The sequence below is a fragment of the Prosopis cineraria genome, unplaced genomic scaffold (genome assembly GCF_029017545.1).
Source record: "Prosopis cineraria cultivar Desert tree isolate PC_DT_omini unplaced genomic scaffold, ASM2901754v1 PC11, whole genome shotgun sequence".
Classification (NCBI taxonomy): Eukaryota; Viridiplantae; Streptophyta; class Magnoliopsida; order Fabales; family Fabaceae; genus Prosopis; species Prosopis cineraria.
The window spans coordinates 21649793-21673800 of NW_026555342.1; the positions used below are offsets into that span (position 1 = coordinate 21649793).

Here is a 24008-nt window from a genome sequence, read left to right on the forward strand (position 1 = left end):
AAGAACTTCTAGGATTCCTACTCCACTAACTCTCAGCTGGGCTAAATAGCATACTAAATTTAGACTTATGCTGGGACTATTAGGCCCACAATTTGGAACGTTACAAGCATGATGATGCTTAATAAAAATTTATCGAAATTGGAAAATAAAACTAAATTTAAATTATTGAATTCGAATATGAAATTACTTATTCCTTAAGTACTTACAAGGATATTCTGAAGAACGGATTGATATAAAAAAATAAATCTATAACCTCTAAAATTGATCCATATAATCCAAAGAAGCATTGTCTGCTCAGTCGTAAAACAGATATGCATTCAAATTGGACAACTAACTAAACAACAACAAAATATACAAGCCCAAAACTTTTCCGATTACTCTAAATACCTATGACCACTAACATTTTTAATATGTGGCAATAACAAAAAATCACTGCAACATGGTGCAAAATCATATCCTATAGATGTATAGGCAACGGTTTTTGAGTATAAAACTTGTCCCCATTACCTATAGTCTAAGGCAACAATTTTTTCACACTTTAGACCATAAATCATAAAACTGTTGTTTATGGTAAGACAATAGGCAATAATTTTGGGACATTGAAATGAGCAACAGTTTTTTTTTTTTCTATTTCTTATCATATAGGAATAAACAACACTTAAGAATTATTGCAAAAATATTAAATAGTCAAAATTTATCATTTCCTTCCTCACCTAGAATTCAAACCCTAATCCTTTTACAGAGAAGATGGCTTTAACCACTTTTGTAACATGACATTTAGTTATTATAATGCAAAAAAATTATATATATATATATATATATAATTGTTAAATTAAATTTTAAAATTTTCTAATTAATAAATAAAATTAAGAAAACAAATAAATAAAAGAATATAGATAAGTAATCAACAAAATGAAGATAAATTTATATTAATAAAAAAATAACAAGCAATAGTTTTTAAATGTTTCTAAAAAGAATATAAATAGGAAACAATTTGAAATGTTACACGAAAAGTACTTTAAAATCATTGTCTATTCTACTTTAGAAAACAATTTTCAAATGTTGCCAAATTTTATTACTTAAAATAAGAATTAATAACAAGATGCAAAAATTATTGCTTATATGCACATTAGGCAACACTAACAAAAACTTTTGCCTAAAAAAAAACGTTGTCGTGACCTAAAATAAACATTGCAAGAAGAATTTAAACAATGCAATTCAAATTTCTCACATTTTAAATTTCCCAGAATTTTGTTGTGCAGCAATTTGAAACAGAAAAGAAATTATAAAACAAAAGTTGTCACATCCAAAAAATAAGGTGAGACTGACATAAGATATATATTCAAACACACATTCCTTAAGCCTTAATTCAAAAAATGCCTAATTATAACCATAAATATATCTATCATACAGAGTAAGATTATTTAATATAAGCTTTATATGATAACAAAAGTAATAAATTTCTAAAGGAATTTCAACAAAAACTCACCTAAAAATAAGACTTTTCAAAAATCCTACAATAGCATTTTCACAACAAAATACTAAAATAGCATTTTCACAACAAAATAACCACAGGAAGCTCAACTCCTACTAGCAGATCAACAATAGAGATAGTCAAACAAAAATCCTATCTATAGCTTAAGTGAAGTACTTAAAACAAGATTACAAAATATATTTTACAAATTCAAGTTAGTTTACATCCAAAGAGGGCGGTTTGTGAATTCCTCCACTTCAATTTAGTGGTTAACACTTCAACTCTTCAACCTTGATAGTAAACCCCTCAATGATCAACTGAGTATCTCAAACCAAAAATATTTTTTAATGAATAACGTCCCACTCTAAACTTAAAGAAAATAAAGGAAAAGTGTGCTAACAAAACAATTATGAATTTAACAATGTCCATTTGAAAAATAGAAAACAAAAACACATACCTCACAGGCCAATAAATTTTATGAAAATATATAAATCATTTATGGATGAATTCAACTAATGATAATATAGCATTCCAGTCCTACTTTTACGCTACAACATTTGCTTTAAACAATTAAGGAATATGTATGAGTCATTATAAAATCCATACAAGATGTCAGGACAACTTATTTAACAAAATCAGTTTAAATAGATGGTAAGTTTCAAAACTCATTCTTAGCATAACTTAATCAAAACAATTAACAAGTATGAACATATAGTCCAAGAGAGTAAATAACCAACAAGCGAAGACACAATTCAAGAGAGTAAATAACCAAGTACAGCAGAAGGTCACGATACAAGCGTGAACACTAAACTCACGAATAACAATCGTGAGTACTATGCTCACGATTACCAAGCTAGTTAGGATTTAACTGTGGCTAACCAAGGGTTAACAGTACTATCATTAGCAACTAGTGTTTTGATTTAATCCACATTTTAAATCAAGCATGGATGGCTCTATAAAATCAAAATATTATTTCTTCCAACATATTTCATCATATTCTATATAAAACAATTTATCCATATTTTCCATGCATGAATCAATGGTAAATCATTCCTTAAACCATATATCAACATCAATATATTTAAAATGATCAAAGATATTCAATCATAGAATAATTCTATCTTCTCTTAAGACTTAGTAAAATGGAAGTATTTTTATTTGCAGTAATCGATATGGGGATCAAAATTACCCTAATATAATTATGTTAATATGCTTAACAATAGCTTTTTTAAAAAAAAATTGTTGATGTTCCTTTTGAAACATTATCCACTTACCTGAAAAGATCCCAAGATACTAATTTGCTCCATCTACACATCTCTCAATTGCCATTTGGGCTATTCTATTAGCTAGATAAGAAAAACAAACGACTTTATTTAATTATAACTCTACTTCAAATATCTTCAATAGAAATGCATGAACCCAATATCTAGTCAAGAATTTATTAAAGATTTCTCAATCCTCATTTGTCCCTAACCCACAAGCCATAGTTAAAAATTAAGGCTAAGATGTATTTTTACCCTTGAACTTCTTTTTGAGAAGCACTGGGCACTCTATACTAATAAATAGGGTAATTTTTCCCCTGAACCATTTTTCAAGGAGCAAAAAACCCCTTTGATTAGTCATCTGTTAATTTTCCTATTTTCTGTTAGCGTGGCATGTGCATGGAGCCCACACATAGTGATAAGTGAGACTCTAACCATATCATTTAATGCTAATTTGCCTCTAAACTCTTTTTCCAGGAGTGTTGGGCACTCTAAAGTCTTATTAAAATAAAATTTAATAAATATTGCCAAAATATTAAATATATTAATATTTAATAATTTGAATATTATTATTTATAAACTAGTAAACTAGCTTTAACTACCTTATGATTAGCAGCATATTCAATTATGAAAAATTTTAGTTTTTTAAGTTATATAAAATAAAAATTTAAAAGATAATGAAACCATAATTATCTACGTCAACCAATAAAAAACTTGTAGGAGGCATGGGCATAACAATGGCCTTCTACACATTATTTCATAATATTATTGGTGGATGTAGTTAAGACTGGTGAAGTAAATATAAAAATGTGTGTGTGTGCATGCGCGCTAAGGCTACCCCCCCCTCAAAAAAAAAAAAAAAACCATGTTTGATTAAAGCTTTAGTTTGTTTTCGCTATTAAGTTAGAATATCCTTAACTAATACTTGATACTAATATTCTTTAATGTTACTAAAAAAATTAAAACTCTTTATATTCTGAAAGTCTCTTGGAATATTGGAAAGAGGATCACAGGCTTGTTTTCTTCTTCCTAGCATGATAATTAAGATTTTGTAATGCTAGAGTTGTTTTATGAGAAAGATCAAAGATTTTGTGATGCTAAAGTTGTTTTCTTCTCAACCTTCTTTTGATCTTTCTTAGCTTCAGCTACAAGACCAGCAGCAGCTATTGCTTCACCACTAACAACCAACTAAACAAACTAAGAAAATAGACTGAGATGAGGTCCAAAATGTGTCTGACTGAACAAAAATCATTGAAGTAAAATTGAAAAGACCAAGAGTATAGCTGTACGCAAAAAAATTAGCTTCCCTTCATAAATGATGTACCTAGAGTTGTTGCAAAATCCCAACAAAGAAGTAGGGGAAATCTGACTTCATCCGTGATGAGTAAATTTTGGACTACAAACTGTGATAAGCACGTGATTATAAACCAAAATCAAGGCTAAAATCATTGCAGAGCTCCTTCCTATACAAAACCAAAATCCCACTCTCTGTCTCTTTTCCAAATAGCTACAGCACAAACACAGTATCCCTTGCATGTTAAATTGACAAACAAATTTAATAACTAATTGCCATAGATCATTTTAAAAGGCAAGGATTTGTGTAACAAATCAAACCATTCAATTTCTTAATAGTGGAAACTGGAGTTTGCCAAAACTGTTGCACACGAGGAAAATAACGAAAATTACAAAGAAAGAAAAGTGAGTTTTTTCTCTTTCTTTTTTTTAATGAAGTACCTTTCACGCCAATGTTTGAATGGAAATTTATCATTTAAATTTATTTATATCTTCACTTATACTTTGCATGTTCTTTTCCTCTGAAACGTTGCTCTCTCTCTCTCTCACTCTGCTTAACTACAATGACAAAGAAAGTCACTTAGCTTTTACTTAACAAAACGTAGTGATTTAACCTGGAAAAGACACTTTTTTTGTATGAAAAATGAAATCAAAACAGCAACAGTAGCAGTACAAAGCAAAAAAGCAGCAACTACCACCCTACTAAGAAAGGAGGTTCTTTTATCAATGATATACAAATCGTTTACAAAAGTATGACAAATCCCAGCTAAGCAATCAGCTAGGCAATTAGCTTCTCTATAAAGACACTTCGGTGTATAAATATAACACGCTTTCAGAAGATTTCATTTCATTTCAAAAATTTGGGTCCCAAAAAACTCATGCAGCAAAAGCAAAGTTTGTTAAAGAAGACTTCCTTGCATATTCAACAACGCACTTAGGTCTCTCCTCACAGGAGCATATTGAACTAACAATATCATGTTCATCTCTAAAAGACGTGATTCTATGTCTCCTAAAGAAGAGCCTTTCATAAACCAAAATCATAAACGGAAGGACCAATTTGCCACAAATAAAGTCAATCAGACTAAAGTTCATCACTCTACAAAGAAATAAATAAACAATGAGAAGAATATTGGGAAGCCTAGTAAAATTAATAATAATTTGGAATAAAATAACCATACAAAACTCATGCTTTCAAATAGGGAACATGCTGCCACTGGATAAATTACCAAGGTTCAGATTTGTACAAAAGATCCCTTAATTTTTAGTTACATTAGTGTACTTCCATTTTATTTAATTCATTGTGCTCCAAGTTGTTCAGATTTGTTCTTTGATAGACAGCTTCAAAAACTGAAAAAGCATTACTCCAAAACTTGTTTTAATAATTATTATTCTCAAGAGGCAAGAGTAGAAACAGAGCATATAACAATTACAGTGACAATAATTGTCACGCATGGATATGGAGGATAATACCAAGACTTCAAAGATATGAAAATCATTATACATGGAAAGGCCAATCTGCAAAATTGGACTTCCTAAAATGTTGGAAAAAAATGCAGTCTGGTCCTTTGAAAGAGTGAAAGGGATATTAAAGGCCAATCAATGAAAGGTCAATCTGACTAAATTTGCATTGTTGTGAACTCATTAACTGTCGTTCAGTATCTGACTTTTTGTTGGCTAGGATCATCATTTCAAGGACTTCCAGGCTTTCCTCATTTTTTAGCAAGATACCTGTTGGTGTTGAAGGGATGCTTATGTTTCAACTCAATGGACCACAACAATGCTAAACCATATAATGAAGACCCTATTGGTAATACTCATAAAATGGATACCCCACGCTTAAAATAGTGATCCTTGGAAAAGAAAGAACAAAGTATGGATCAGAAATTATACCTGGATAATCACAGCAACAAGCCCATTTTTGTTGTGACATCTACAAAGAAAAATAATCAAGAAAGGACATCATATCGTAAGAAACTCAAAGCTACTGAACATAGAAAGTTTTCAAGATACCTGCCATTGAAGTTTGAAAACCCAAAAAGAAAGAAAGCAAAAGTCAAAAAAAGAAAGAGAAAATACCAATCTTGAAAAGGATATGACTTGAGTAATGTCTCAAATCAAGCTTAAAAGACAAGAAAGTAAAATAACCTGCTAGAGAACCCAAAGATGCAGATTTTCCCAAGCATCCTTCCAAATTTAACATATAAAGCTTTTATGATCCTGAAATGAATCAAGGCATTATTAAAATGGAAGAAAAAGAGATGGCTGTAAAAAAAATTACGGTTACTACCTTATAGGAAAGACACTCACCTTAAGTCAATGGAAGAAAAGGCGAACTGAAACTACTCTGATCAACAAAGATAAATAAATTAACTATGCGAACTGAATCTACAGATCAACAAAGATGAAGTGCTTTAAACTATCACTGCTACAGAACGCAGGAAAATTAAAAAAAAATGAAGTGCTTTCAACTATCCTACTACAGGCAAGAAATAAATAATGTATCAAAACTTTTCTACAAGATATTGCTGCCTGTAGTTTAAACCAAAAAAACATACTGAATCAGCAGAGGCAGGGATAATACATCAAACAAAATAAATCAACAAAACAAATCAAAAAGCACCCCCTTGGAAACAAAAAGTAAATAAATTTCAATTGAAAATTGAAGGGAAAATGCAGAACCGAAATTGAAACAGCCATAATGGAGGAGAGATTTCCGGCAGCGTTGTTCTAGAAATTTATTTCATTTCCTTCCCTCAATTTTTCCATCCACTCATTCTGACTAATTCATCCGTGGAGGAGTAGGAGGAGGAGGAGGAGGAGAAGACTACAAAGAAGAAGAAGAAACCGATCAAGAAATGAGAGATAATAAAGCTAAGAAGAAACTGATGAAGAAGAAAGAGGGGAAAGAACTTATAGAAGCGAGAGAGGGAGAGAGAAAAGAGACAGGCAAGATGATAACAGAAAAAGAAAATGCGTACCTTTGTAATTCGTCAAATGAGATGACTACGCAACAATTGCTTAGGCATCTGAGAAAAAGACTCGGCCATATTTCGTTACACCCCAAAAATAGAGGGTGATTAGCACAAGATATGAACCATATCGTACATGTCATATCACAATACTAAGGGTATGATTGGCATGAAGTATGAGGTGAACTCATATTCATAAATCTTGACTAATCAGAAATTAAGCTAAATTATCGATATATATAAGTTATATATAATAAAGTTCATAAAGTTTTAAATCTTTTGCAGAAATTTCGACAGGGTTCCTCCTATAATTTGAACCTTTCAAAATTTCTATAACAGCAAAACCTATCAACCAAACCAGCAAAGAGACTAACTCCATTCCAACAATTTACATAATAACAAAACAAGACTGAGACCTAACTATGGTGCCCGTGGAGTACTAAGCTATGATTACAAAATAAAATATGTAGTTTTACCAAAACAATAATCACAATAGGCTTCCTCTTTTCCAAAAACAAAATGACCCCACAATGATCCGCCGGAGATGTAGGGTCAGCTACAATATCTGAGAACAAAGAAATTACCGATAAGAAGCGTTCGAATCAAAATTGTAATAAAGAAAGTATGAAGATAATAAATAATAAATTTAACTCAAAATGACTTAAAAAAATAATAAATCATATACTTAGACTAGAAATAAATAATGATTTTCTCAATAATATAATCATGAAATTAAACAATGCTAACAGAATCACATAAATGTGTTAAAAATTTTACTACTCATAAAATATGAAATTTTCAATAATAATATAGTTTGATAAAGTACTTTTAGAGAATTACTAGAGAAATGATAAATTTTAACTTAAATTTAGGAGGGTTTTATCAGAATGAATAACAAGCGTGAACACATAATTCACGAGGGTAAATAACAAATCAAGCGTGGACACACAATCTACGAGGGTAAATAACTAGCCAAGCATAGCTGAAAGCACGAAACTAATACAAGCATGAAGCCTATGAAAACAAGTATAAGTATAATGCTCACGAATAACTTACCCTCCGATCCACATACATTGGACATTGCACAAGACTTGCACCTCCTATAAGCACCCTGCTAGCTAAGTATATCATGGCGAACCAAAGGCTAACAGAACTGCCATTAACATCCAGTATTCTAAACTCAGTCCTCCTCAACAAAATTAAGCATGTATGGAGCAAGAAACCAATTTCAAAATTTTCATTAGCAAGTACTATCCAACTATCATTTTTCCATTAACCAAATAATTTATCATTTCTTCCATACACAAATCATTGTAATAAAATCTTGTGTCAATGTAGAATTAAATAATTAATTGCTTATGAGAAATAATACCAGTTGTCATATATGTTTCAATCATTTCTTATCAATAATATAAATCCTTAGTAAAATTAACACGTGTTCAGAGATAAAACAATTATAAAAATAAGATTAACATGAATATTGTACAATTTATAAAGAAATAATAGTAAAATTTAAATAAAGAGATTTTACAAACATGCTACCAAAAATGGATTTGGAACACTACCCACTCACCTGAAAGTTTCGAAAAACCTTATATTCAGACTCCCTCAATTTCTCACTTACTCCAATGATGCCGAAAATCAATCTAATACATAACCCAACAATCCTCATATCATTATGAATTTTTTTCTTCTCTATAATAATCAATTTAAATTAATATTTAAGCTCTTCAATATTGCTTTAAATTTCTCACTAACCCCTTAAACTCTTATTGAACCTACCAACAATGTCTATCAAGTAGTTCAAGAATACTTGGCATCACTCCATTTTAACCATTGACATGGCCCTTATTCCATATTAACAAAAATTATAATTAACAAATAATTTAACAATTTCCCTTTAGATGACACACGATTCCAATAAGTGGTTCTCAACCATACAACATATATATGTAAAAACATGTAATTTCTCAAGTTGCATCTATAATTCCTCTATAATCTACTATGAAAATTAAATAGCCATATCTCCTTCAAATTTCATGTTCAAATACCTTAAAACATAATATGAACTAAATCATAAGCAACTTCATAATTTGCAAACAATAATTTAGATATCGTTCGAGTTCCAAGTATACTTAGTTAATTAAACTATTTGACAAATCTTAATTCATCCTTATACCTTCTTGTAACCCATCCTTAATTATAAATCATAACAAACCATGTCATTATTCTTATGCTTCCTTTAAACTTAATAACGTATTATGCAAAAATTCTATGTAATCCTTATTCCTAATTGGTATTTTAAAATTCCAATCGGTAGCTCAAATCAAAACTTATATATCCTCTTTCAAACTATAACATGGAAGTTTAACAACATTCGTTCCACTAAATTCTTCTTTTAAGTATTTCTACCAGTACTTGAGGGCATTTCCATCAATTAAATCATGAAACAAGCATCCAAAGAATTTCAATAACTTACAACATTTAATTCTCTAATTAAAATCCAGTTTAGCATCAAAATGAATTGGCATCCATAAACGACACCTAAATTCAAATTTAATAATTATCAACTTCAAAGTACACCTTTGAATTTTCTCAAGTTTTCTTGCTAAATTCGTAAGCCACAATAACAATCAGCTGGAACAACAAAGTAAAAGTTTTCAACCTCACCTAAATGCCATAGCATCATAGAAAAAAAGAGTCAAATCTCTTAGCTTCAATACCCACGGAAGATCAGAAAAGGAGGAGGAAAAAAAAAAATCAGAAACTCACTTCTTAAGCATGCAGACCACCGGAGGAAGGCAGAAGCCCAAACTCCCTGGTCACCCATGCACACCACGCCAGCACCGAGGATAGAAAGAAACAGAGGAACGTGAAGCAGCAGCAGAAAATCACAGCACACTATCACGGTGGCGAGGAGGCGAGCAGTGACAACAAGATTCGGCGAGCAGAGGAGAAGGGTGACAGCAAGGAGAGCAGTCCGACAGTGAGGGAGGAATTCGAGACGGTGAGGAGAGAAGAAGAGCAAGATGTCGGTGAAGAGAAAGCGAACGCAAAAATGCTGTGTTTTTTTCTCCCAGAAAGAAGATAAATCTGATGAGAAGGTAAAAGTGGAAAATTACAAGAAAGAGAATAAAAAAATGACGAGAAAAAACACAAAAAAGTTACAAAAAATGACACAAAATTTTTGTATAATTTAAAATAAAATAAAATTAAACTTTTCTTCAATAAAATTCGAACTTTAAATTTTTAAAAAAATTATTAGCAAAAATTTTAATAAATTACCACCCTTTACTTGCTATAAAATTTTAACAATTAAATTAAATAAAATATTAATTGAGAGAGAAATTTACTTAATTTAAAATTTAGGATAATACATTTCCTAAGCCTTAAATTGAGATTTTATTTTTATTTTTAAAACATAATTAGATTTATATTAAAATTATATCTTTAATAATATAACGAAAGTTTCAATATTTTTGTAAAAATTTGGACAAAACCTTTACCATAAATAAGGTCTCACAAAATTTCTACAACACAATGTTTTATGCAAAATATCATATCAATCATAATCTCAACTCCTTTCAATTAGCAGATAGATTATATATATCAAAATCAAGACCCTAACTATAGTTTATGTGAAGCATCTAAAGTTTAATTTACATAATACAATTTCATAATTCAAATTTTATATCAAAAGGTAGCTTAATTTACAACCCCTCCATTTTCCAGCCAGTGATAAACCCTTCAATGATCAGTAAGAGATTTAGTGTTAGTTAATGAATTTGAGACCAAAGTATTTTTCAGTGAATAGCATCTCAACATATAATTTTAAAGAGTAAAATAGTAAACTCAAATAATTATGTAAATTAATTAAAAGAGGATAATTCAGTATAATAAATTCATTAAATCTAGAAAATCTCAATTATAATCATAAAATGACATTGAACTAGAATTTCTTCATTCTATTTTGCTTGAAGATAGCAAATCATTTACGTATAAATAAAAGTAGTATACTTAATAGTTGAAACCATTGAACATTTAAATACACAAGTTAATTAAAAATCTAGAATTTTGAGGACTAAACAAACAGAAAACAAATGTGAATACATAGTCCATGAGAATAACTAAGTAGACATAGTCGAAGCCATGAAACAGACGTGAATACACAATTCACAAGGGTAACTAACCAGACATGGTTGAAGCCACGAAACAAATGTGGACACACAATCTACGAGAACAACTAACTAGACATGGTCGAAGTCACGAAACAGACGCAAGTACAAGACACATAAATAAAAGACGTGAGAACAAACTCACAAAACCGAACTAGTTAGTCATTAATCATGACAAACCAAGGGTTAACGAAGTTGCCGTTAGCAACAGTGTTATGTTTTTAGTTCTCTTAAAAATCTCATTTCAAACATGTGAAAAAAATAATTATTACTGAAATAAAATTTTCATTCTTAATGTCAAACTCGCGTAAATTATTTTCAAGCACCAATTCAATACTTGTCAAAATAAAATTTTATAAAAATGTTCATTCTTGCATTCATCAAATAACTAAAATTTGTCAAAGCTAATCCAAAATAATTTCATAAATCTTGAAAATATAATTCATAATAGAAAATACATGTACATGCCATACTAAATTATTCTTTGCCACAATTTTATTTTCACATGATAAATAATTCAATTAACAACCTATCCGATATTTATCATAGAAATAAAAATGATCTACATTAAAAGATAACATTTTGGTAAAAGACTATTAATAATACACTTATCTGAGGCATTTCCAAACATATACCTTACTTTTAATTAGCTATTTTTATAATATTACCCGTGCCTTCATTCCCTAATGCTCCAAGAGACATTGTTGATATTCCTATCATGCATTTTATAAATCAAAATTTTCAACCCAAACGAATTTAAAAATTTAGGAAAGAAAATCTTAACATCAACATTACCATTCATGTATATCCAAATTCTAAACTTCATTTCTCAAACATTTTAATACTGAACAAATGGGTTACGGGCAAGCCTGTGGGCTAGCTCGCGCAGGCTAGCATTTGTGCGGGTTAGGTTAGGCCAGCCCGTTAGATAAAACAGACTAAAAAATTTAACACAACTCATTTTCTAACGGGTTAGCCAACCTGTGGGTTAACCCGTAAAAAATTATCAAAAGTTTTTTTAATAATTTAAAATTTATATAATATAAATATATATATTTATTTCATATTTTAAAGCAAATTAGAAATTAAAAAAAATTTGTAAATAAATAAAATAAACATAAAATTCAACCAAGCAAATTCATTTCGCTAGATTTTTACTATCCAATATCAATCATCTTTTCGCCTAGGTGTGTTATCTGTCATTGAGAAAAAAAAATTTGAATATAAACCCATATTATTTTTCTCAATGAATTCATATTTATAATTTCAATCAATAGATCTTATGAGATTAATAAATAATATATATTCAAAATATTTCTATAAAACTAACAAATCATCTTCACAAACTATAACAAAAAATTTATTTGTAAATTGTAAAAAGAATTACATTATATTTCAAATGTAAAGAACATATTTGAGAGTCATAAATTATATATTTAAGAAACATTATCATTATTGTAGATTTATAAAAAATATAATGTAATTAAAAAATAAAAAATTATTTTTTTAAAAAAAATAGGCTAGCTCACGGGTCAACCCGATTTAGCCTGCTAATTTTGCTGGTTGGACTACCCAACCCGTTTTAAAAAAACGGATTAATTTTTTCAAATTAACTCATTAAATTATACAGGTTAAATGAGCTAGCCCACAGGCTCAACCTATTTTTCCAACTCTAAAACATTTCATCAATTACTTTACAGGCACATAGGAATTAACACAAGAACAAACAAACTTTGTTTTTGTAACATCCACCAAGTACAAAATTCTCTAATTTCATTTCCATCCTTGTATTATAGAGAAAATTACCTACTACAGCAATAATATGTTTCTCACATTCATTTGCTACTAAAGATTAACATCCTCTTATCAAACATCTCACCAAATGCCTTGTGGGCATTCAAAATCAAGACATACGGCAATCATCTTTCTCTTGAAGCTTCTTTCCCAAAAATGTACTAATCCACGTCCTTTAAATTTAATATACTCCCCAAACTCAGTTCTTTATCAAAATCAATTTAATTCCTAAAAAAAAATAGCATCTAAATCAATTTCCTTCCTACAAAGACCAAAATACTCAATGAATCATTTCTTACCTAGTTTTCAATTTAAGTTTGTTTGAACAATAATATCTCTTCGCACGCACAGCAACTAATTTAGAAGAACAGAAATAGAATTTCCAGCAATTACCCACATCGCAGAAATCACACAAAATCGACGCAAGGGAGAGAAAATAAAGCTTAAACTCACCAAAAAGCAAAGAAGAAAAAGGATTGAAAGATTTGGAGTCTCCCCCTCACACATAGAATAGTGCTGTCGCAAAGCAAGGAGGAAGATACCAGCTCTGGTCGATGGCGTGATTGAGAAAAAAGAAAGGAAGAAATGAGAACTTGGCCTCCATCAGTGACGGACGAATACGAAGAAGGAAGAACAAGTAGAACTAGATCAAGGAAGAAGAAGAACCACCACGACAGCAACCAAGGAAGAGAGGAGAAATCAACCAGCTTCCACCACTCCCAACGGTGGCACAGCTTCGGCGACCAGAGGAGAAGGTTGATGGGAGGAGAAAAGTCTGACTGTGAGGAGAAGAATCCGACAGTGAAGAGAGGAGGAGCACATTGTCGGTGAACAAGAAATAGAAACGCAGATGCTCTGTTTTTTCGCATAAGGGAAGATAAAATCTGATCTAAAAAAGAAAAAAATTATACGAAAGAATATAAAAAAAATTATAAAAAAGACACAAAATTTTTTATAATTTAAAACAAAAAAAAACTGAACTTTTATTACTTCATAGAATACGAACTCTAAATCTTTAAGAGAATTTACTAATATAAATTTTAATAAATTATTATTTTTTACTTTCCATAAATTTATTTTAAATAAAATATTAATAAAAAGATTATTTTTTTAAAAAAAATTTGTGGTGATTACATATTTTCTCCAATGATTAGATACTAAGGCCATATTTAATATCATTGAATTGGCAAGGTAAAAATAGAATTAAAGATAGAATCTTAATTTAAATATGATTGGTATGCAGGAGTTGCAATTCCTAAAAATTCTAGTTTTACCAAAAATGTTAGAATTCAATTATATCATATTGACCATGGAATTGCTTCAATTCTCTTAAATTTAATTTGTGAACCTCACTATGCTCATCTTTTTTGTTCATTTATGACAAGGTAAGTCTTTTTAATTTTGAAAAAAAAAAAAGCAATTTGGTCTTTTCTCATTTTAAATACATATATAAATTAATATTATATTAAAATTTCATTTTCATACCAAACACATTCTTAAAACTTAATTTTATTTTGATTTCATTAACAAAATCTTCATCGTGCCAAATGAGGCTTAAGATTGCGCGGCTGCGCAACTAAGATTGAGAATGACGAGCTTAGGCTTCCGGAAATTTCAGAGAACAGAGGTAGGAAGGGAAAGAAGCGACTGATGAAGGAGGGAAAGGAACGGGTAAAGAAGCAAGAGAGCGAGGAAAAGAGGTAGCAGCGTGCAGGCATGTGTCCCTCTCACGTGGTTGCTTTATGCAATATGTGCGGCATGTTTGAAATGCATAATGGGAATTATGAATAAAAAGCAAACAAAAAAATAAATAAATTTATAAACATTCAAGTTTTTTTATGGGCGAAAAAAAATACTAAGTTAAATATTCTAACAAAAAATTAATATATAAATATTCAATTTTTTTCCTTATCTTTTTGTGTGGCAGAAAAAGATTGAGTTAAATATTTACATTCATAAATATTTCTAAAAAGGATGTTAATTTTGTACAATAATAATTGTAGGAACTACAAGACAAAGGCTCAATTTAAACATGATGTCATTTTTTTGGCTTCAGCCAATAAATGTGAAACACCGAAAATGCCCTCGTCCTCCTTTGTATTTTTGCATAGATGTGAAGGACATGAATTTTCTGCTCTCTTACGCCCCCGGACAGCAGCCCGTGTGATGTATCTCTGCAACACCCCAATCGAGCAGTCACTGTCGTGATGGGCAACCGTTGATGGACGATAATGCCCTTTTTTACTGTTCACAAGGACTTTTGGGGAATGGATTTACAATTTATATTCACCAAAAATTTATGAATTATTTTTTAAATATTAACATCTTAAATTAATTTTTTATAAATTTATAGATAATTTATAATTTTTTATATATCGATCTCTAAGTTTTTCTTTAAAACAATGGCTAGATCGTTGTACATTTTAAGATGTCCATTGTTTCTACAAAAAAACTTTAGAGTGCCTAGTGTTTTTTTAAAAAAAATTTAAAGATAAATTAATATTAAAAACGTGATTAGAGTTTTATCTATTATTGTGCGTGGGCATCACGCACATGCCGTATTAACAAAAAAATAATAAAATTAATCGCTAACTAATAGAAGTGATTTTTTATTTCTCTGAAAAATAATTTAAGAAGAAAATTGTCCCATTTATCAGTACAAAATACTCAGCATTCTTCGAAAAAAAATAACTCAAGGGTAAAAATACACTTTAACCTTAAAAATTATCTTCTTATGTCTTTATCTAACTTGAAATGATATCTTTATCTCACTCACACCTTCTTCTTTTGTTAACCAATATGTGATTTATCAGGCTCTTGAATAATTCTTCACAAGCACAAAGCATGTACAATTTCTTTTCTTACAATTACAAGTATTGGGACATTAACTCAAACTCATTAATCCAACGTGTGTGTGCGTGTATTCAAGCAATGTCTGTACTTTCCTAAGTATATATCAACGTAAAGATTCGACCACCTAAATTCTAAATTTCAGTCCTTAATCCACCCAATATACTTGATTACTCCAATCCAATTTTCTTCTATGCATTTTAAAAACACATTGTGAACATTAATATACAAATTATATCATCAAGTTTCTTACTCTAAATTTGCTCAACATTTCCTAAACATTTATATAAATTTACTATGCTTCCCAAACCTGTCTTTATCAAAAATCCATTCAAACTAAACTAAAATTCTTCCTCTCCCTTTGCCGACTACATATATAAAATGGAACAGGAGCACCTGCCAAAAAAAACTCTTGTCTTGCCAATCTTAGTTTTCACTAAAATCCTACTCCTCTCCTACTACGTACAACCGCTAAACAAAGCGGAAGAACTATATTTTTATCCATTCACTCTAAAGGACACGCACATGGCAAGAGTAGAGAAGGAGAAAAAAGATTTTGACCTACGTACAACACTACATCATATCACCAAGGACGTGAACGAATAAGATAGAATAGGAAGACCTACCAAGAAGAAGATTCTAGTGATCCAAACAAAGCAGAGGGAGACGAAGAATCGGGCGACGCGAACAGAGGAGGAGGAAGAAAAAAATCCAGCACACCCTATGAAGACTTGCAGCGGCGACAGACTGAACTCTTCCACACACATGCGCCAGCAAGGGACTGAAAGACAGAGGAGGAGGGGGAAGAAGTTTCTCGAAGTGCTGTGTGTGTGTGTGTGGTGTGAGCGGGAAAATGGAAAGGAACGCGGAAAATCTGATGGTGTTTTATTTTTATTTTTAAAAGAGTGATATTATGGTAATTTTACTAGATTAAAACAAAATAAAGTGTGTCCCCAACCACACAATCACCTTTACTTAAAGGCAAGCTCGAGGGAAATTCCCGATGGGCCATTAATACACCTTGATTCATTTACTCAAAAATATATTAAAAAAATACAACCAAAATATACTATTCTTAATTTAAATATTATTTTAAATTTTCAGGGTTATTACAAAGTGGCGATATATTTAGTGAGTGTGCATAAATAATAAAACATAATATAATCAATCCTTGTCCTTAAAACAAAAGTACACATCTCTCTCTCATGTGGGTGTTTTTATATCGATATTGTTAACTTAATATTTTAGAGGATTTTAATTTTATCAATTAGTGGTCCCTTTTGGTTTACATATCAAAATCTCCCATCTTGTCGGCGTCTCGTGTTCATTGTGACGTGTTATCAAACCGGTCCCCAAAATGAAGGTTTTGTATACCCTTAATTACAGCCAAACATAATTTGAATTTGCAAATATAAAATATCAAATTTATTAAATCAATGACAAGCCTTCATTGAATATTTTCAAATACAAATATTTACACTAAAATTGTGTGTACACTATGCACAAAAGAGCCAATTTGCGAGTGCTGCAGACAACTAAAACAATCTTAGCCATTCGTTCTTCGATAGAATAGATCTGAAGCATCTGTTTCCCTTCAATCTAAACCGTTTGTTGCTAAACATCTAGGCCAAATCTCTCTCATGAAAGTAAAACTAGTGAAAAATACCAAAATTTTTATTGATTATTATTCCTCAAGACGAAAACAAGAACCCCAGGATGTTCATGAAATTATCTTTATTGTCCAACTAGTACGTGGTCCGGGATGTGAAAAAAAATTAAAAAATAATTTTAATAAATAATAATTAATAAAATGAAAATCTAAAATGTTATTAAGTGAAAATAAATTTTTTTCACTTATGTTTAAAATAACGCTTTATATATATATATATAACACGAATATATTACTATTGTTGTGTGTTCTTTATTGTTACTTACTCTTACTATTTGTTTTTAGTATAGCCCACATATTTGCGTGTGTGTGTGAGGTAACTCTTAATATTTAAAGATAATATAAATCAATTAAAACTTATTAATAAAATAAATAATTTTCATAGGAGAGAGGGTTCTAACTTCGATTGGTATGTGTTTGGAATGAAATGTGCCATCACATGTTCCAATGAAATAGCTTACAACTAAAAAAAAATGTGGGCAAATCCTAAACTTTGATGGGAAAAAAAAAAAGAATCTCAAAGTTGAATTCCAAATTCCTAGAAACAAAGAAATATTAGTAGAAACACAAAAAAAACATGGAAACATAGAAACAAATTGTCAATCCACTATGTTATGTCCCACATCATAGGAATTTGGAGAGAATCATAGCTATATAAGTGAGTTGCACGTCCCACTAAACTATCTTTTTGAAAAGAGAGTAATGACTTTATAACAAAGTGATATCAGAGCTTGACTCAAGTTTGTCCAATCAATAGGCCTTTTCATTGGCTATCTATGACATGGGCGTCAAAGATTAACCGAGGAAGCTATTACATCTCACATTAAAGAAACTTGAGGAGAGTCCTAGTTATATAAGCGGGTGTACTACACATCCCATTGAGCTAGTTTTTTTGGAAATAGAGTAATGACCCTATGACAACTAGCTCCATTTGAATTGTCTTCTTACATTGGTGGAAATATCGATAGTAGCAGTTGCATACTCATTTTCCTTAGTTGGGATGTGACATTCATGCTTGTCACTTGATAATAAGCTAGAAGCTAGCTGGAAGAATTTGCACCTTTAGATTCAATCAACGCCTAGGTACTACACATTTTAAAGCAGAGGAGAAATCTAACTTGAAGAAAAGAAGAGGACACCATGAAGCAAGATAATATCATTAGTGCAATTATGGAATTTAAGGGGCACCATGTCCTAGAAATCTAACTTGAAAAAATCTAGTACCTGATATAAAATATTATGTTTTTATTTTTTTAAAAAAATTAAAATCACTTTTCTACATCGGGTCCCTTAGACCCGATGTAAAAAATTGACCAGGTCCGCGGTACCCGATGTAGAAATTACCCTACGTAGAAAAGGGATTTAAATGCTTTATTCTTTTCTCTCACGCCTGCACACTCCTCCTATTCTCTCCTACGACCACCATCACCTCCCAGTCCATTCTCGATCCCTTCGCCCTCCCCCCACCATGTGACCCCAGCTCTTTGCCCCTCCCTTCTCTGTTGCTGACTCACTTTCTAAGTAGATAGAAGTTGACCATCGAACTATTTTATCCGTGCTTTCTTTCTAAGCAGGTTTCCTTTTCTCTTTATGTTTTTTTTTTTGGGATTTAGCTTCTTGCATCATCATTTTGGTTAGATATTCAAGTGGATTCTACTTTTGAATTAAAATTCTAGGATTTCAATCTAACTTCAAGACATTGTTTTTCAAGATTGATGTTAATTTAAAGTTTGATATATGGTCTGAAAGGCTGTTAGAGAAATAGCTTCCCTTTCACTGCTAAAATAGTTATTAGTGGTTTGCCTTGAATCCTGGAAAATATTCAAACTCATTTTTTATTAATTCTTCTAATTAATTAGGCTTTTATATATAATTATCCCTTGCATGTGATGAAGTTGTTATTGTTGACATAGTTTAGATATAAAATTTTATTTTTTTTTTTGCTTATAATTTTGTTGGAGGTATAATTTTTAAGGGAGACTCTACCAAAAATTTTCCAAATTCATTCTTTTGCTAAGCTTTTAGTTGTTTATTGATATTAATTGTTAATGAGAGTGCTATTAGTGGCTTCATAAGGCCTCAGTTTATTGCATGTGATCAAGTTTTTGTTATTGTTGACATTGTTTAGATATAAAAACTATGTATTTTTCACTTATAAATTTTGTTGGAGATCCAATTTTTAGGGGAGACTTTGCCAAAAAATTTCAAATTCATTCTTCCCTATAGTTGCTTAAAAGTTAGTTGTTATTAATAATAACTGTTGTTGGGAGTACTGTCAGTGGCTTTTTAAGGCCTCAAATTGTTGCATGTGATCAAGTGTTTGTTATTGTTGACATTGTTTAGATATAAAACTATGTATTTTTTGCTTATAAATTTTATTAGAGGTCCAACTTTTAAGGAAGATTCTGTCGAAATTTTTTTAAATTCATTTTTCCCCAAAGTTGCTTAAAAGTTAATTGTTATTGATATTGATTGTTGCTGAAAGTGTTGTTAGTAGCTTCCTAAGGCCTCGGGTTGTTGCATGTGATCAAGTTTTGTTATTGTTAACATTATTTAAATATAAAACTATGTATTTTTTGCTTATACATTTTGTTGGAGGTCAAATTTTTAGGAGAGATTTTGTCAAAACTTTTTCAAATTCATTCTTCCCCTGAGTTGCTTAAAAGTTAGTTGTTATTGATAACATGCATATTAGTTACATTCTTCTTTAGGAGGTGACATACAGATCATAGTTGGATAAATGCTAGACGAATAAGTGATGAATATGATAATGGGGTAAAGAAGTTTTTGAAATTTGCTAAGAAAAACATTATTGACAATAGTGGGAGGTTTTAATGTCCTTGTGTTCATTGCTTGAATGAGAGGAGACTAAGTATTGCCAAAATAAGGGAGCACTTGATTTGCGATGGGATTTACAAGAATTATACAATATATGTTTGGCATGGGGAACAATTAGAAAATCATAGTAGCACGCCTTAATATGTGGAAGTTGATAATCTTGATGACAAAGTAGATGTGAATGAAGATCAGTTAGAGGACATGATCTATAATATTAGGGAAGAGGCCTTTAAACGAGCACATATATATGGTAACTTGTGTAGTGATGCAAAGAAGCCTCTATACTTGAAGTGTACTGATTTCAGTTTATTATCTGGGGTGTTAAAAACTAGTTACCTCGAAGGCAAGAGCTGGATGGAGTGACAAAGTTTTGCATGGTTGCTAGAGTTGCTCTAAATAATATTTTCGAAAGGCAATGCACTACTAAATTGTTATTATGATGTCAAGAAGATTTTTGTGCCTAATGGGTATGGAGTATAAAAAAAATACACGCATGCCTTAATGATTGTGTGCTATACAGAAAAGAACTTAAAAGAGAAGAAAAGTGTCCGAAATGTGAGGCACCAGAATACAAAGAGAAGTAGGCTCCTACAAAGGTCTTATGGTATCATCCGATTATACCAAGATTCAAGTGCTTGTTTGCAAATGCTAATGATGTAAAAAACTTAATGTGGCATGCAAATGAGAGGGTATCCGATGAAAAACTTTGGCATCCAATCGATTCTCCTCAGTAGAAGAAAATTGATTAATTTTTTCTTGAATTTGGCAATGAGACAAGGAACCTGAGGCTCGAACTTTCTACTGATAGACGCTTGGTTGCTATTGGCAGCGTCTATAACTTGGAGTCAACCATCCACCACAAGAAAATTCAAGATGATTAAGTGAGAGTGGTGGTTAAAGATTTAAAAGTGCCAGATGCATTGTTTCCATTCCTTACTGATGAGGTGAATAATGTGGTTAAAGCTACTGGTCATTTTATCCTATGGCACAATTGACTTGTAAATATAGTTCATGATATGGTATGAAATTTCATGATTTTTTATTATATAGCAACTTTCCTAATATATGTTTTTTTTATTAACTATTTTTTGCCTTTTATTATGTAAAGGCTGTCCTCGCCAAATTTCTTGAAACTTTCAAAACCTTATTAACTCCACACCAATAAATGATCTTAATGGCATATGATTCATCATTCAAATTCAAAAATTTGTAAATGGATCCAGAGGTTATGGGCAAGAAAGATATGATTGTGATGATTGAACAGGAAGATTGGTTTGATTTCTATTAAATAGTCAGCTTACAACACCATACATTAAACTATTTATGATGTAAGTATGTTTTCTTTAATATAATTAACTTAATCATCAAGTTTAGTAAACTATTATAATTGCATTGTTGTAGATACCTTTATCTTTTGTGCATTACATTAGGCAAAGGTGATAAGTTTGGATTCCTTTGTTCACATCACATGACAGAAAAATGTAATGCTCCAAAGTTAAAGGTCAAGTACCTCCAATAAAGAATATGTGAAGTCAAGAAGGACGTTTTTATGGTTCTATACGTACACTCATAAGGATTAATTTGTAATTAATAGTTTTTTTTCAATGTGGATTTACTTTAACTGATATCATATTTTGCAGGAAACATTGGCAGTTGTTTGTTCTTTCACTGAAGAGTAATATTGTCATTTTTTTATGCTCTCTCCATTACAAACTTAGGAAGAAAATGAAGAAGACAATAGACTCATAAATATACTTGTGCCAAAACTATTCAATTTAACTTTTTATGAACATATTATTTACTAACTTAGTGATCTTGCTTATATGGCAATGAAAACATATCAAAATGTGGTCTTGTAAAACTATGGACATGAGCTCAAGGATCTCACATGGATCAAGTTAAAAGTGATGCTACACTTTATTAATATATTCAATTATTAGGATTTATTACTGATTTTTTATTATTTGTTCTTATATAGAGTCGTAAACAACTAGTGAAGATGAACTTATGCGGTCTATATGTGATGACGAGATATATGCTCAATATCATCACATTGGGCATGACTGAATTTACAAAAGAGGTAAATATATTTTTAAAAGTTTTATTTTATTATGTTATTTGAGATTAATTAATAAGCCTCTTTTGTGAATCATATTTTAGATGTTCGACAATTCAGATGCATTTCCTGAAGCTAAAATTAAAGACATCCACATATGTTTGACAACCTATGTTGAAGAGAATTTGTGAGGTTTATAGAATGTTTCATATAATTTAATAAATTTGTTAGTTTTAGACAAGTTTTGAAAATTTTTGTTGACAATTTTAATAAATTTTTACAATTTAGACAATTGTTAGTTTTTGATAGTTAAGTAGTTTTGGATGGTTGATAGATACTTGATAAACAATTGTTAGTATTGGAAATTGTAAATGAATTGTGTTATCTGATTTAGCTTTGGCAATTTCTATGCATAAGAATGGGTAAAATAAAAAAAAAATAGACATGGTAATAAAAAAAATCAAATACTTTTTATATCAGTTATTGTAATAACTGCTATAGAATTTTAAATTTTTACATTGATTATGATAATAATCGATATAGAAATTTAGCTTTCTACATCGGTTGGGATCTCAACCGATATAGAAACTTAACTCTTTACATTGGTTGGGATCACTGATGTAAAAAGTGCCTAATGATTTTTGTTTTAATTTTTGAATATAGTTTTAAAATTAACTATATAACCGATGTAAAAAGTTTAGTTTTTTACATAAAAAGATGGGGACATTTTATATCTTCAAAAATAACATTGCTTCTTTAATCACTATAAAAAGTCATTTTTAATCATTGTAAAATTTTTTTTTTTTTTTGTACTAGTGCATGTAAAAGATGAGAGATTAGTAAATAGAAAATGATGTTATTTTGGTTAATATCCAAACTAATGGGCCATTAACATATATGATGAGGTACAATACGCGACAAACCAAATATTCATTAGTTAAAAGAAAGATTGATGAGAACATTAAACAAATATTGTTATAGATTATATAAATAGAGAATGTTCATATTGATCACAAAGTACCTTGAACAAAGCTACCTTGAACGGCAATTACTTGCTTACGAACTCTCTCTCTCTCTCTCTCTCTCTCTATATATATATATATATATGGATATATGGACTCTCGAGGCACATTGACATTTCAGTTGCTATAATAAACAATTCGTTCTCATGTTCAACGTGGCCTATATAATACGATTTTTCAATAAATGATTGAAATACATACAATTACGTAAAGAGCGACATTCATTTAATTTAACTCATGTAGCATTGTATTTCATCAAACTAGACATTTCACAATAAAAACCAATACAATATATACTAGATGCATCAATGAGGTGACATTGAACCTTGAACCTAAGGGAACTTTGTGATCAATATGAGCAGGCATCAATGAGGGATTTTGTTCCTAACTAATTATTGTTAAAAAAAATATAGTTATATAAATTTTAAATAATAGTAATTTATTATAAAAATTTAAAAAATGAATTTTAGATATAGATAATCAAAGAAAAGAAGTAGAAGAAAATGTTAGGATATGAAATTAAAATTAAAGAATATAAAAGAAAGTTTATTTTTAATCATGCAAAAAAAATAACAACAACAAATAAGATAATTTTTATGAGAAGAG

The 24008-nt window shown here is 30.2% G+C and overlaps 1 long non-coding RNA gene across 9 annotated transcripts; it reads right to left on the reverse strand.

Moving 5' to 3' along the window:
* Positions 1-3576: 3576 nt before the first annotated feature.
* On the reverse strand, positions 3577-13816 carry LOC129285238 (uncharacterized). Of its 9 annotated transcripts, none has more exons than XR_008587125.1 (8): positions 13637-13816; positions 13421-13514; positions 9771-10091; positions 8572-8644; positions 6337-8151; positions 6175-6246; positions 5920-5959; positions 3577-5757 (listed from the first exon to the last, which is right to left on the reverse strand). It is a non-coding gene; the product is annotated as an uncharacterized LOC129285238 (long non-coding RNA). The 9 variants fall into 9 exon arrangements; XR_008587124.1 differs by having other exon boundaries at positions 6337-7563; positions 8055-8151; positions 13421-13816; XR_008587121.1 differs by having other exon boundaries at positions 6337-6853; positions 7008-8151; positions 13421-13816.
* Between the last annotated feature and the right edge of the window lie 10192 nt (positions 13817-24008).